Source organism: Antechinus flavipes, chromosome 2 (genome assembly GCF_016432865.1).
Source record: "Antechinus flavipes isolate AdamAnt ecotype Samford, QLD, Australia chromosome 2, AdamAnt_v2, whole genome shotgun sequence".
In the NCBI taxonomy this organism is placed as follows: Eukaryota; Metazoa; Chordata; class Mammalia; order Dasyuromorphia; family Dasyuridae; genus Antechinus; species Antechinus flavipes.
In genome coordinates this window covers 443,722,236-443,738,557 of record NC_067399.1, presented here as the reverse complement: position 1 = coordinate 443,738,557, position 16,322 = coordinate 443,722,236, and positions in this window count along the sequence as shown.

Below are 16,322 nucleotides of genomic sequence, written 5' to 3'. Positions count from 1 at the left end.
TTAGGAGGAGGGCTTTGGACCAGTGATCATTAACCACCTCTGGGTTAAACCAGCCCAAGGTGATTGCAATTCGCACTATAAGAGGCTTCTCTTCTGTGGTTGAAATGAAAATCAAGTTTGAAATGCCAAGGTATTACATTGATTGGGGAGGGGTAGAGAGAGTAATACAAAAACTGCAAACTTGGCAAATTTCACTTCTCTTTTAGACTGAAAGAAGTAGAAGTTTTCAAACAGTGGCTAGATAGCCCCTTGTCAGGTTTGTTGCAGAAGAGATGAATATATCAGCTAGGAGTCGGGATGCATGACCTCTGAGACTCCATCATTTCCTTGTTAAAAATGCGAGTCCTTTTGGGAGCCATCCCGCCTTAAGTTTTTTTGTTTTGTTTTATTTTGTTTTTGCTTAGTGGGAGTTAGCTGTCATCCAAGAAAGATCTAGACAGGTTGTGTGGAATGGGAGTGGAGCAGGTGTTGTGAGTAGAGAGAAAACCCCAGGGGGTCAGCTGGTGGGATAGAACAATAGGCCCATAGCTCTCCTACTCTCTCTTCTGGGGCTGTGTGATCTACATAAGATCTAAAAGATTTGGCAAAAAAAAATTTGATCAAAGCAATTACCTGTGTGCTGTTCTTAACAGTTGTCTGAGGCGTAGCAGTCAGAGAAATTGAACTGTCAGAAACTAATATAGGAATAATAAGAGGATATTTCTTCTTCATTGGACACCAGAGATGAATAGCAGGTAAAATAAAATTTTAAATTAAATTGAATATGTATACGACTTTACTTTTTGGTTAAAGGACTATAACATGAAGAATGAACATATTAAAAAGAGCCGACCAGGCCCTCAATTTCTTTCAATAATGTTAGTGTTGTATATCCTAGCTTGAATAAAACACATTTCATAAAACACCTACCCACAGTTCTGCAATGCATTATAGATAGCCCCTCTTGAGAAATCTTACATGGCTTTCAATTTTGACATACTGATAGGGTAATAATAGAAATCTCGCCCATAAAAAATTATTATATGATTTGTGGCTTCAAAGAATAAACGCAAATCTGCCTGGGGAGGATGTCCCGCTCTACTCCATTCCCAGAATTGTAGGTCTATCCCTAAGGTCCCAGTGGCTGGCAAGATCCATGAGGATACCCATCTCACTTCCATTTTCTTGGAGTTGTAAAGTTAATACTTCTGAAAACAGCTAACTTGAAGGGTTTATGGGGGACAGAGAAGAGGGACTGAAAGGGCTATGAGAGTTCTTTAACACAAATGACACGGCCAGTCATTTAGAATGGATAAATGGAATTTATCCCTTCCTTAGTTCTGGGGTTCTGGGAATAACATTGTATGGAGAAAGAGAAATGGAGAGACATACACACATACAATCACATAAGTGAGAACCATAAGGTATGACTAGGCTGGCCTCATTTCTTTTCTTAATCTTTTTCTATTTATTTATTTATTCATTCATTCATTTATTCATTTATTTATTTATCTATTCATTCATTCATTCATTCATTCATTCAATTATTTATTTATTTATTTATTTATTTATTTAAGATTTATTGATATCCTTTATTTTGTTAGCACAACATTTCTGGATATTTCCCTTGTAATAAAGAAAAACACTAAGCAACACCAGCTGACACATTAAACCACATCTGACAGTAGATGCAGTATTCTTCTCCCCTACCTCCACCACAGTCCCCTAATGCTCTAAGAAAAGTTTCCTAGTTTCTTCTCTGTGACTAAGAAGGATCATTACAAAGACACAGAGTCTGACACTGTTTTAGTGGTCTTTGTTGTTGTTTTGTTTATATTATTATAATTGCAGTATATTTTTTGATTTGCTTACTTTGCATAAATGTTTTTACACATTTCTGTGAATACTTTATATTTGTTTTTGATGGTATAATAATATTTCTTTAAATTAATATACCACAATTTGTTCAGCCATTTCCTAATTGATGGGTACCCAGTTAGTTTTTAGATTTTCACTACAGCAAAAAGTAAAGTCTTACTTTTCTCCCTTTCCCTTTGTAAGATTTATGAAAGCTGAAGGAACAGGTCTGATAGAAAGAGAGACTAGGTTTCTGATACAAGTGGTGGAGTACATGGAATCACCTGCTGGGGAAGATGTTATTGAAAATTGGCTACAGTACCAGACAAAAGTAAACTCTCTCCTTTGGTTAGTTCTAAAAAGTGTAAAGCTGTCTTTTTATTGTTGTCTAATTGAAGGTAATAGTACCTGGGCATTCAGGCTTTTGCCTTGTAGCCTTTCTCTTTGAGGCATGGTCTTGGTGTCTCTGTTTCTCTGTCTCTCTATCTCTCTGTCTCTTTCTCTCTCTTTCTCTCTCTCTCTCTCTCTTTCTCTCTCTTTCTCTCTCTCTCTCTCTATATATATATATGTGTGTGTGTGTGTGTGTGTATATGTATATATATGAAATATCAAAAAGTAAAGATGACTTGTAATATGTGCAATGGGCATGTGCTGAAAGAACTTGATTATCTCCAAAAGGATCTGAGCAGTTTTCTCCCTTTCCCTTTGTAAGATTTATGAAAGCTGAAGGAACAGGTCTGATAGAAAGAGAGACTAGGTTTCTGGTACAAGTGGTGGAGTACATGGAATCACCTGCTGGGGAAGATGTTATTGAAAATTGGCTACAGTACCAGACAAATTATGCAGGAGTGCCTGAAAGAGTAAAATGTAGGTAATTACTGGAGATCTACCTTTGATGTTCTCTGTACCTTGGTAGATAGAATACCCTGAGGTTGCAAGATTCCATAATTGTAGGTGCTAGAGAAAGCCAAATTGGTGTTACTGTAAAAAAAAAACAATGTCTGTTAGGGTCCAGACTATTATTCCAGGTGAAGGATTCTATATTTAGAACTAGAAGGGACCTAACAGGTGTAACTCCCTCACTTATAACTGAAGAAAAGAAGTGCCAGAGTGGTGAAGTGACTGATTTGCCTAGGTTCACATAGCCAGGGCCAAATGTAGAATTTGACTCCAAATATTCATGATTACAAGCCTGGCATTTTATCTACCATACCATGCTACTTACCTTTTTGTATTTTTGCCTTTCTCTGATTCCTAAAATTTAGTACATAGTAAACTCTTAATAAATGCTTGTTGCCTATTAACTGATTTTGTGTAAAAGAGAGAATGGTGCAGAGGGTAGCTTCAAAGATGAATGGCCATGGAGCAAAGTGACTAATTTAGACCCAGGGAGATTAAAGATAAGCTGTTATTCTTGTAACTGTGACTGCCTTTGCAATAGAAACAGTCTCAGCCTATTCCCTACCTATCAGCTTCTTAAAATTAATTATTTAATATTTAATTAATTAATAATTAAAATTAATATAGTTGATCAGGGAATTAGAGACAGGATATATTCTCCAAATAGTCCATTCAGCCTTTGTGGAAGGCTGGATCTTTGTTCAGTTATTCTTCCCATTCTTCTGATTCATACATTGAGGCTGTTTACTTTGGAAATACTATGGAAAGAACAGACCTGAATGGTTCAGATGATATTTTAAAAATATGTTCAGTATGGGAATAAGTATGTGTGTGTGTGTGTGTATGTGTGTGTGTGTGTGTGTATTTAAGAGAACCATCCAATATTTATTTTTTCATGGCCCGAGTCCCATGATGATGAATATTGAAATCAGACTAGAAGCAAAGGGAAGGGGTTTCCTGGGACCATAAAAAATTCACCCTGATCAGCAACATTTCTATCTGAACTTATAGAACTGTGTGTGTGAATGAATGAGAATTGAAAATGTAGAAACTCATGCTATGCTAGACAGTAGATCCTAAATGACAATTATATTTCAATTGTTTTATGATGAAAACTAACACATTTTCTAAAAAAGTTGTAGGTATCAGTAAGAAGACCAACTTTATCTTGATCCTTCCAATATTTCTGGAAGTCCCAGTGTTGAGAAAAAACAGTTATATACTCTAATCAAAATGCTAGCAGACTTTTAAAAAAAGAGTATAAAATCAGCTTAGTGAAATAAAAAATGTAAAGGGGGAATTTGCAACAAGTCAAAATGAAGGAAAGCTAAATCAGAAGCGATTATTCTTGATTACACATCAAAGAACCCCAAACCTTTAAATGAAATGGATGAATATTTACAAAAATATGAAATACACAGAATAAGAAATAGAGGATGTAAACAACTTGATTTCAGAAACAGAATTGAACAAGCCATAAATAAAACCTTAAAAGGGAAAAGAAGGAAAAAAAGGAAAGCTCAAGGCCTAGGGAGGCTTACAAGTGATTCCTATTAAATATTTAAAGAACAATTAATTACTATATTATATTAATTAATTTTTTTAAATGATAGATGGTATCTTGCTAAATACTTTGAGATAAATGTCAACCTTGTACTCAAACTAGGAAGAGAAAATGCAGATAAAGAAAATTATAGGCCAGTTCCTACTAATGAATAGAAATATAAAAATGTTAGCCAAGAGAATATAGCAAGAAATTAAAAAAAAACTATTCACTATTATTAGTTGGATATAAATGGAGGGCTGTAGCCAGACTGAAGAAGGTTCTTTTTAGTAGGAGCACTGACATCTTAGAAATTGATAAATGCCACAAATCAGACTGTGATTTGTTATCATGCTGATTTCCAGACTTATTAAAGTGATAAAGTATCAATGCAAATGCAACTTATAAGTTTGTTTTGTGTATATATACATGTATGTGCGTGTGTATATACATATACATGTGTATATATGTATATATACATATATACACACATACATGTATTTTTTGTTCTGATGAGCTCTTGTTAAACTTACTCCAAGATAATAAGATTATTTCAATTAGAAAAACTATAAACATAGTATATTATATTTATAACAAATTAATAATAATGCATGATTATATCAGTAGATTTAAAAAAAGAATTTAAGAACTTAGAGCATTCATGTTAAAAACACCAAAAACTTTGGCATAAATATGTCATTCCTTAAAATGATAAACAATATGTATCTAAAATCAAGAGTTAGCATTATTTGTAATTTAGAAACACTTAAAAGACTTTCAATAACATCAAAGTAAAGCAAGGATATCCATTGTCACTGCTAATATTTGACATAATTTTGTGAAGATGTATATGAGCCTATGTAAAGTGAGAAGAAAAAAGTTTATACAATAATAATCTTATGAATAAAAACCATTTTGCAAAGTCTTAAGATTTAGGGTCGATTCAGTGATCCACTATGATTCTTAAATGCAAATCATGAAGCAGGTTATATTTTTTTCAGAGAGGTTATTGATTCAAGGTACAAAATAACCTACATATTTTTGAACATAGGCAATGTAGTCATTTTTTTTTTTTTTTGCTTTATTATGCTTATTTATTACAAGGATTTTTTCCTTGTTTTCTTTCCCTCCCCCCCCTCCCCCCATGGGAGGAGGTAGGCAATTGGGGAAGATAATGGCAGGGTTGTAAAAAAGGAAAAAAAAAAGAAAAAATGAATGACAAAAAGATCACTGATAGATTTTTTTAAATGCATAGAATAGAACAATAAGAATTACAGAAGGAAACACAGATGAGAAGGATAGCTTTGAAAGTTATTTGTTGATTGATTATACTTAAAAGTAAAAGTAAATTATATGCAATACATATGTGTAGTTTTATGTACAATCTTTGTTGTTGTTGTTGTTCTACTTTGTACAGGGAAATCCTTATCTTATTTGGCATTAAGTTCAGAATAAAACATTTTTTTTTTAAGTCAAAGAATGTAATGCTAGTTACAGCAATGAGATAAAGATATTGGCAATTGGCAATTAGCAATTAGCAATTAGCAACCAGCAATTTGAATGAAGGCTATTTGGTTCAAGGTCTAGGAGTGTTAAAATGAGGATACCTGATTAGATATTCCTAACCATTTCACTTCCTACATTTGATAGTAAAAAGTCTCTCCAAATCAGTAATTTGGAGTAAATCAGTGTTCCCCGGGAAGAAGGGAAGGCTAAAAACAATAACAAACAAAAAATCTAAGTACAAAGCTTCCATGACATTTGTATAAATGTATATACAATGTAAATTGTGTACAATATTGATTAAAGATTATTCCCTACATCTGATAGAGATCTCAGGATGTGTGTTAGGTAAGGAATTAGAGGGAGTAGCAAATCTCCCAAGTCCATAGGTAGATTAGGGGTACATAATAATATGGTAGCTTTTAGAACATCTTCTCAAGTCTTTTCCATTTACAGAAAAAGAGCTTTATCTTTGACATATGGTGAGGATGTACTTTCTCATTTTCAAGATCCCATGTTATAATTGGTGGGAAAATGAGATATGAGTTGTTACCTATAAATAGGGCTTTTTTTAAAGCATTGTTTTAAAGTTGTTGCCATCACTATGTTAAAGTTAGTATGTCCAACTGTGGCACATCAGACTTTTACAAGCTTGGAATGCTCTGTCACAGGTCAGTCACAAATATTCTCTGTCAACATTTGGAATGACTTCTCTAATTCTGTGCATTTCTCATTTCTTGAACTAATTTGTTGAGGAAGAAAACAAGCATTTATTAAGTGCTGATTATATACCAGCACTATGATAAGTAGTCTCCCCCAAAAAAAATTACCTCATTTGATCCTCACAACAACCTTGGGAAGTAGGTGTTATTATTATTTTTGATTTTACAGTTGAGGAAACTGAAGCAGACAGGTTAAATAAATTGCCTGAGGTCATAGCCACTAGTAAGTGTCTAGGCAGAATGTGAACTCAGGTCCATGCTCTATCTTTGTTGTGATCTAGTTGCCCAGGGATCCAAAAGGAGAGAAAGGGAAAAAGAGAAAATCTGACTTACTTTGTGGCTGATGTGAGGCCTGTTCTCATTGATAATAGATCTTTCTTCATGGGAGTCATTAGACTTCTGAGAAAACTTATTTGTACAGGTAGTCATGACTTCAATAAAAAGAAGAGACCTTAATTAAAAAAAAAATTGTTCACAATATGAATTCTGATTCAACTCATCTCTCCTTATTCAGTTCCTAGACTTTCAAACATTTCACAGTTAACATGAGCAGATCACATTTATTCAAGACCTTTTTCTTCAGAATGTCATATACAAGAGTGTATGTATCAATGAATTAATCTAATAGGTAATTGCCCAGAGCTAGAATAGGTCCTAACACAATAAGAAAAAAGAAGGAACTGAACATAGATAAAGAGGATGCTAAACAATCTCTATTTGTAAAAATGACAGTTTACTTAGAGAATCCCGGAGATGCAATGAAAAAAATATTCAGAGTAGTCAGGAATTTAAAAGGAAATAATGGGGATGCATAATAGATTTTTTAATATGTTCTATATATTTTGTCTATTAATAGAACCTTTATATTATTAATATAACCTATTCTATATATTACTGATATATTCTATTTTACATTAGTAATTTAAATTTAAAAGGTTGTTAAAAGAAATAATAGGAATACAAAATAAATCCACAATATGTAACCAGCAGATGTCACTGTGGAGGGCAGAGTTTAGATAAATAAGATTTTTCTCATCCCTTCTGAAAAGTGAAGATCTGTTTCCTGGGTCTGGCTTGGCAGTGCCCTTTCATTTTATCACCTACCTCTACCTCTTATTCGGGTTGGAGATAAGAGATAAGTTCACAGTTTTGGCCCAGAACAGTGATTTGTTTGGTTTGTTTGGTTGTCCTCTCTTCTTTTCCCTTTAGCTATTTTGGGAGCTATAAATACAGATTATTAATAGAAATAATAAAAGCTCTGAGGTCCCCAACCAGTTCTGAGATCTGGTTACTAGTACAGGATTGACTTTTTTGACCTATTTAACATTTTTTTTTCTTTGTAAATTTCATTGAAATGAACATATTGTAATTTTCCCTGTGATCAAAGAATAAAGAAGTTGGGGAGGTTGAACAGCCAAGGGCTTTACTCCCCTCATTCTCAATGGCCAATAAACATTAGTGTTTTCTTAAATTAGAGTTTTTTCTTTTTCCAATTCTTCTACTTTGCTCTATCATTTCTACAAATGCAATCCATTGAACTGTTATTTTTTTATTTGTTAGGACAGTGCAGCACCAATATAAGCCTGTTTTAATGCTTAAAATAGAATTCTCTTGGCTTTGGGAAATGTCCCTGGGCACACTGAAATGCTGGCAGAAATGGAATTGATTAAGAGGACTATTTACATCTGGTATCCTGACAGAGTAAGCTAGCAACCTATGGTTATTCTGGGCTTCCACATTTTTTTTTTACTCTGATTTATACCAATGTTAGCTTATTGAGAAGCAAATTCAGAAAGATGCATTTCAGAGAATCACAGAATGTTAGATTTGAAAGGTACCTAAGAAGTCATTTAGTTTATTTTGTGCTTGAACAAGAATCTCACCTACAATATCCCCAAGTTATCAGCCAGTCTCTATTAGACTCTCACAATATGTTCTTTTCTATCTTTATTTCTAGATCTAGAACAAAAAATAGTACACAAGAGCTTGAGGGGTCCATGGAGATTACTTGGTCCAAGACCTATATTCTAAAAATGGGGAAAATAAATCTCAAAGAAAGCAAAGTGACTTAATTCAAACTCACAAAGCAGGAAAGTAGTGGGAATAAGACTTGAACCTAATTTACTCTCCTTTTTCCATATCTTAATCCTGAACTCTTCCTGCCAAACCCCTAAAGTACTAACAAATGATTTTTGGAGGGGAATAACATCATTATTCTCTCAGTGATGCTCAATGGATACAAATCATGGAATAGCAATTTCTTAAGAATTTAAGTTTTGGATTCCCAGAAGGATAAGGAGAGGATCATAATGGGTATAAATAGGCTACCTTATGTTACCATAGAAGAATTACACAGGAGAAGCAGCATGTATAATTAGAAGATATTGGTCACTCAGAAAAGGTGGAGGATAATGGATGAATCACCTGAGTATTCCATTAATATTTACACTATGTCTAAGAGAGGTAGAGGAAAGCTTCCAGTAAGTGGGATGGATCCACTATAGCTATGTGGGAAGACATGGACAAGAGTAACAAAGGATAAAAATATATGAATAGATTTTTGATCTGTCCCTTTGGAGGGAGTATGTGCATCAGTGAAATCACAGATTCATCAAGATAATTACATGTATTACTTTTATTAAGTGGCCTAAAACCAGAGATCCTAAGATTTTTGTTTTATACCTAGGTATTCTTTTAGAAACAGAATAGTATTTTTTGTGACCCAACTCTTCTCCCAAAAAAGTTTATTTTACTTTTAGCATCAGTATTATTCAAGTGATATTCCCAGTGATGCTGTATGGTTGAAAGTAGTGGGGTACTAATACTCCATGGTTCAAATAGAAAATCTTTTGTTAATTATTTAAGTGTCTTCACAACCTGCCCTCTTCCTGCTTTTCCAGTCTCCTCACATTTTGATTCAGCTAAATTGTCTTATTTGCTATTGCTAAGCACTATTTGATACTTCATCTTCCATCTATGTTCTTTTCCACTGGCTGTTTCCCGTACAGGAAGTCTTCTGCTTGAATTTTCCCTTCTAAGGTTACCTACCTTATTCCCTATGTGCTTCATATATGTACTTATTTATTTACAAATTGACTTATCCTTTGTAATATAGGATCCTTGAAGGAAGGGATTATTTTTTGCACTTATTTCTTTGTATCCACAGTGCTTGGCAAAATGCCTCTGGCATATGGCAAGTGTTTGATTAAATGCTTGTTGATCGATTGACCTGAAGAATTAAAAGTACAGGTCATTCAAGGATAACGGATAGGTGCACAATAGGCGTACAACTATCCAAATTTCATATTTGGGAAATAATTCTTCTTTTTGTCTCTGCTTGGTTATCTACCTTCCTACTCCCTATTTTCTAGATACATTTTCAAAGCTATTGAGGTTTTATGTTCCCCGGGGTCTTCAACTGACCTTTGCATGGATCAAATGGCATTTAAGATCACTGTTTTAGGGTATTCCAGGGCTAAGACTCTGTCTTTGTTTGTTTTTGCTTCTTAAAGCAGTCCCTAGATCTCTTCCAGTCTGTCAGGATTTCCCCTCTTTCCTATTCTTATTGTAGGGCCAGGATGAAACAAAATTGGAAATAGGTAGGGTTTTGTTTCAGTTCCCTGGTGGACTGGTGGAAAGATTAATTTTGGAGTCAGAAGACCTGGATTAGAATTTAGAATCTTCCCATATGATCTTGAACACATTCTTTCTCTTTGGGCTTTCATTTCTTTATCTATAAAATAACAAGGTTTGATGAAGTGATCTCTACAGTTCTCTTGGTCTCAATCCCATTTGTTCATAAACTTACTGGTATGCTTGTTTTTTGAGACCTTCCTTCTTTTCCTGAGGGATTTCTATTTAGTGCCTTTCTTATTAGATGCTTTGTTTGCTTCTAAACAAAATCTGTAGCACATGTGATTTGTAAAGACCAAGTCACATGAGAATTCTTCTTGTGATTGAGGAATACATCAACTAAAAAAATTAAAATGGATACATTTTATCTTTAAATCTCTACATTTCCCACTAAATCTCTCCTTCAACCCATCCTAGAGAATCATCCCTTTTAATAAAAAAAAGGAAAAGAGTTAAACAAAATTAGCCAATGTATCAGAAAAAACACATTGATCTTAGTAAAAAAATTCATCTCTCCAATCCAAGTTTGAAAGGTATCTCAACAAATTCAAGCATAAAATCAGACTTAGAAGCCCAGTAGAAAACACTATATTTTGGGTGTTACATTATCTTTACTGAGTGAGAAAGGACTCATTGCCAGTATCCTATTTTTAGCTATTCCTCTACTATTTAGGTCTTTTCATTCTAAAAATTCTTTTATTCAAATAGTGTAAAATTTCCTTTCCTCTTGGTTACTCTGATATAATAGATGAGTGGAGTAACCAGGGCTTTGACCCAGGGTATACTTTCTTCCCATTACAAAAAGACACTCCTTTGTCTGACCTTAGGATACCACTTAGAATTTGTGGTGCTTCTTTCCTAGAACCTGATACTATTTTCTTCCTCTCCCAAATTCAAGGATTAAAGACCAGGACTTTATAGAACATGGACTACTTCCATATATCATGCCCTTGAGAAATTTTGGCTTTGCTATTTCTTCAAAATACTGTTTCAGGAGAGCCTTGTCCATACTTTACTTAACTCCTTCCTCTATAACTCCTTCAATTCCTGACATCTACCCTTTTTCCTAACTTCATCCCTACTCCAAGTCAGGAATCCTATGCCTTGATCAAACTAACTCTGCTTTTGTTCTTGAATGGGGTATATTAATCCTCTCCCCATTGGTTATACTTACCATCTCTCTGACTTTCCAAACCAAAATACTTCTTGGCTTTCCTTGACTCTCCTATATGTATTTCCTCCTATGTTAATCTAAGTTCACTGAGGGCAGGGATTGTTTTTGCTTTTGTATTTATATCCCTTCTACCTAGTACCTAATAAATGCTTTATAAATTTTTTTCATTCATTATTCATTTTTTAAAGATCAATTCTATTGAAAGACACATAGTAGAGCAATTAATGTCAAGTCATAATTCCATGAACAAAATCCTGGACAAATTGTCCCCTGCACCTCCCTTTCACTCCTCAACTGAATTTGTCCCATGTGCAAGAATCCGTAGTCATGACACTTGCCTGAAATAAAACACCCCAGACTAACTTGGAAATCCAGACACTGACTCTGGTGCTTTTTCTACCACTAACTGGCAGTTGGTGTCAATAATCTTAATAATAACTCAAACTTGTAGAGTATTTGAAGGTTTAGACTTTTTTGAACACAACCTTGTAAGACGGGTATGATAAATATTGTTACCCTCATTTTACAGATGACAAAATTGAAGCTTAGAGAAGGAACTTTCCCAATTTGACACTTTCTGTTACAGAGAAAGCCTAAGGTCATATAGTCAGTATGTGTCAGAAATAGAGCACATTATAATAAAAGTAAGTTCATGTGGTGATTATACCTTTTACATGAAGCCTTTCCTGATCCCCCCAGTCTGATATGCTCTCTTCTGTTTCTCTCAGAGTACTGCATTTGTGCATCTCATAGCATGAGCCACATGCTGCCTGATATTACAATCTCTGATTTACACCCTTCCCCCTATTTACTGAGCTGTGAGTCCTTTGAGAGGTTTGGAGTTATCATTTCTAATCTAGCATAGGGTCCTGCACATAATAGATGTGAATTTGGAAGAGATCTTGAAACTCATTTAGTCTAACTTTCTACTTTGGAGGTAATAAAACTGAGATCAGAGAGAGGAAGGTCTCTTGGCACATTGACTAATGAAATAGAAGGGACTTTAGAAACCATTTGGTTCAGTCTTCTTTTACATATGAGAAAACCAGTGCCAAAAAATGATATGACTTGTGCATCATCATGCACTAGATTTGGAACCTAAGAGCTTGGAATAGTCACAAATCTACTCCTTGTAGCATTATTGACTAGAATACTTTGCTAGAAGATAAAACTTCATCGTGTTTATGGATACTAGGCATTTTCTCATCACCGCTTATATATCTGTGCATTGGAAGAAAATTTGGGGCCATGCTCACCTGTATAGGTCTTTGTAATTTATATAACTTCCTCTGTGCCTCATCCTGTTTCTTAGATCCAACTACTGCGGAATCAATTGTATTAGGTAAAATTCATGCAGGCTCTTTACAAATCATATCTTTGTCAATCACTCAGAAATTCTGTATCTATATATCATAAATACTTTTTTTCCAGAAAAGAATTAAAAGGTGCTAGATATGGTGAACCATCAAATATCACTAAGCTTTAAATTAGCTATATATTAATGAACAAGAAATGATTGATTACTGTTGCTCATATCATAGAAAAATCAGCCAAGTGCAGTGAGCCCATAAACTAGCTGAAGCAAAAGCCAAAATCAACATATATTAGAAGAAAGTCTAATGTTGAGAAAAGGCTACTTCAAGATCTTCAAGCTGACTTATTCAGATTATCCATCAATGCTAAGGTAAAAGGAAAACTATAAATACACAATCCTTACTCATCATTTCCTATGAAAAGTCTAACTGATATAAAGCAATTTCCAAATGGAAGAAACCAAATGAACTTAGAAAACACTTTAGCCAGTAAATACTTGATCTCTTTGCCAAACAGAGAGACAACAGTCAAAGGCAACTCCAGGGTCAGGTTAAGTGAATTGCCTAATGTAGCACAAGATTAGAATGCAAACACATTTATCAAACTCTGTAGATGAGATGGTAGAAAATTATGAGCAGCATCACTGCATACGATAAGCAAAAAGTAATGGAAGTGAAAACAGAGGAAAAAGCTTTATGTGAGCCCCAAATCACTTTCCTTTCCCACAAATATTGATAGATGAAATTAGCAGGAGAACAACTGATAAATGAAAATTGGAATGAATTTGTCAAGGTTTCTATAATGATCTTTTTCATCATCAGTGTCAGAGGACTTATCACAATCAGACTCTTCAATCTCCAAAATATTATATAAAGAAGTAGAATTAGCACTTAGGAAGATGAAGTCAAGGAGAATGGTTAAACCTGACAAATAAGTCATAGCTCATGTTTATATAGGGCTTTAAGGTTTGTAAATGAACTTATATTACATTATATCACTTTATCTTTGCAATAATTCTGTGAAACAGGGTATTAGTATAATTATTACCATTCTACAGCAGAGCAAGCTGAGACTCAGAGATGAAGTCTTGGTCACACATTTGGTGGATAAAATATTAAGGGCTTATCACATGCTAGGAACTATGTTAAGTGCAGAGAAAAACACAATCAAATAAGTCTATTCCTCAAAAAACTTATATTCTAGTGCAGGAAAGAAATACCTAAAAGGGAGATGAAAAGGGAAAATTCTTCATAGCAGCATGTTATAAACTTCCAGGCAACTCCATGTTCTAAATCCCTTTGGAGAAATCTTTATGAGGTCCAGGAAGCTATATAGGGACAAGCTTTCCTTCTGAAATAGGTTGGTAATTTTCTTTGTTCTGCCCCCTCTTCTTTTTTTCTTTGTTGCCTTTTGGTTGGGAAAGGTTTTTCTGAGCACCAAGAAAGGCACTTATTGAATATAATCAAATGAAACTTGAACTGGGGCAAGCTCACAGATGTTTTGCTCAGAATTTGCTCAGATTTTCAGAGGTCAGATCAGAATGTCATTAATCTGACTTCACCCTAGATCAGACCACTTTAAATGCACTTAAAGTTTGCAGGTACTAGACTTGCATTGTTCCTGACATTCTTGAAGAATATGATACTCAGTACCTGAAGACAGCAACAAAGTAACAGGGAATATAAATTAGGATCAAACAAGGTTGAGACTTTCTTTCCAGAAGTAGCAACACCTTGATGCTAACAAAATTTCTCAATTTGGAACATGAGGCTTGAAGAATGAATAGATTAAAAAAACCCAGCTCTTACAATAAGGAACAAAGTCAGATATGTCAAGATACAAATTTAGGAGAACAGAATAACTTTAAAATATCTATAAACAAAGCCTCAAAGGAAAACATAGTTTGGCTGTAAGGTCAGCTATAATACAAATATGGAATCTGAGTCATAGAGTGAAATAATGAGTAAGTGACAAAACCTAAATTCTAAACTAGGTGTCTTGACTACAAATCCAATACTCTATTATATCTTGGTACATGCTAAATAATTGTGAGGTTCCTAATGATTATGTATGCTTTTTTTTTTTTTTTGGAATATACTAAATTCAATTCAGTTCAATTCAAAATTTGTGATTACTATGAATAAGGCAAAATGTTCAGCACTGAGAATATAATGATTTAAAATGACACCTTTTTTTTTTGCCTGATTAGAACATAATGAGGAAGGGGTGAAGTTAGATGGCAATATGACGTTTACATAAATAATTATGCTAGAATGTGTTTGAAAATAAGGAAACTGATTAAGAAATAATAATACCCAAAGTTTGAGAACTATTGAGAAAAATTTTAAAAGTCAGTAAATCCTATAAATTAGGACTTGATTTATTGTTTTAGTAACTATTTAGACTTAAGAAATCAATGGAGAAAATGATAATATGCATATTAAATTAAAAAGTGTGGTACATTTTTTTGAGAGAGAGCTTGTTGTTGTTAAACATTTACTAGCATATCTCTGAATGAAATTATCTTAATACATAGGAAATAATCTGGCTATTAATTTGGGAGGCATTTTCAAATCATTTATCTGGCTGTATCCATGGACCACAGACTTGTTAGACTAAAGCTCAAAAGCAGCACAAAGTTAGAAGAAAGGATATAAAGATGAGAAGATATAGCATAAAATGACAATAGCTATGACTTGACCCATTCAGAGAAGCTACTGATGCTGAAAAAATAGGAAATGTATTAAGGAAAGATATCTATATAAACTCTCAGCATTTCCTAAATAATTTATATAAATGATTGCCAGAATAAGGAAAGAAAAAGAGCTTATAAACTTCCTTATCTTGTGGACTCAATCTTCTTATCAAGTGGAGAAACATCAAGTGGAGAGACACAGTAGCCAAAGCATATAAAAGTTTAGACTACAAACTCATTTGCAAAATGTTATAGAGAAAGATTATGGAAAATTATAAGCAATTTTAACTTACAAAGCACAAAACCGTGATGGAAGTGGAGAGAAAATGAATTGCAAAAAGCTTGGCTTGAGGCTGAACTAAGTGAGATGACCCCAAGAAAATTTAAAGACAAAGATGAAGAGAGTACAACAGATGGCCAAAAAAATAGAACAACTCTGTTAGCATTTCTATAACAATCTGTTTTTATCATCAGTGATGTGCTAAGTGGTGAAGTGGAAATGAAACTAAAGAAAACATAGAACTAGTAAACAGAAGAAATTTGTGTTGGAAGCAGCATAATTTTTAAAGCATGAACTGATTAATTTTCAAGATATTTCAAAAAGAGGAAGATTTTAAAAGACCAAAAAAGGGAAATTAGAAGGACATTTGTCACAGAAAACACCATAATTTTACTTTATCACTATGAAAATGAAATAAAGTTATTGACAACATACATGATGAAATATGAGAAAGGACCAGAATGGCTTTCCCAAGTGACTTTTTAGAGCAGACCACCTTTTCATTGTCACACAAATGATTGAACAGTGCAATAGAGAATGCAAGATCCCATTGGCTTTATTGTTTGTTGATTATTTAAAAATCACTTGATTTGGTGAGCAAAAAAACAGAATTAACCCTTGTTTTCTTCTCTAGGGTCCATTTTCACTATCTTCCTCTTCCCCAAAACGCCACTTTCTGGCTTCTTTTTATATGCTAGTCTTCTAAACGAGAATGTAACATG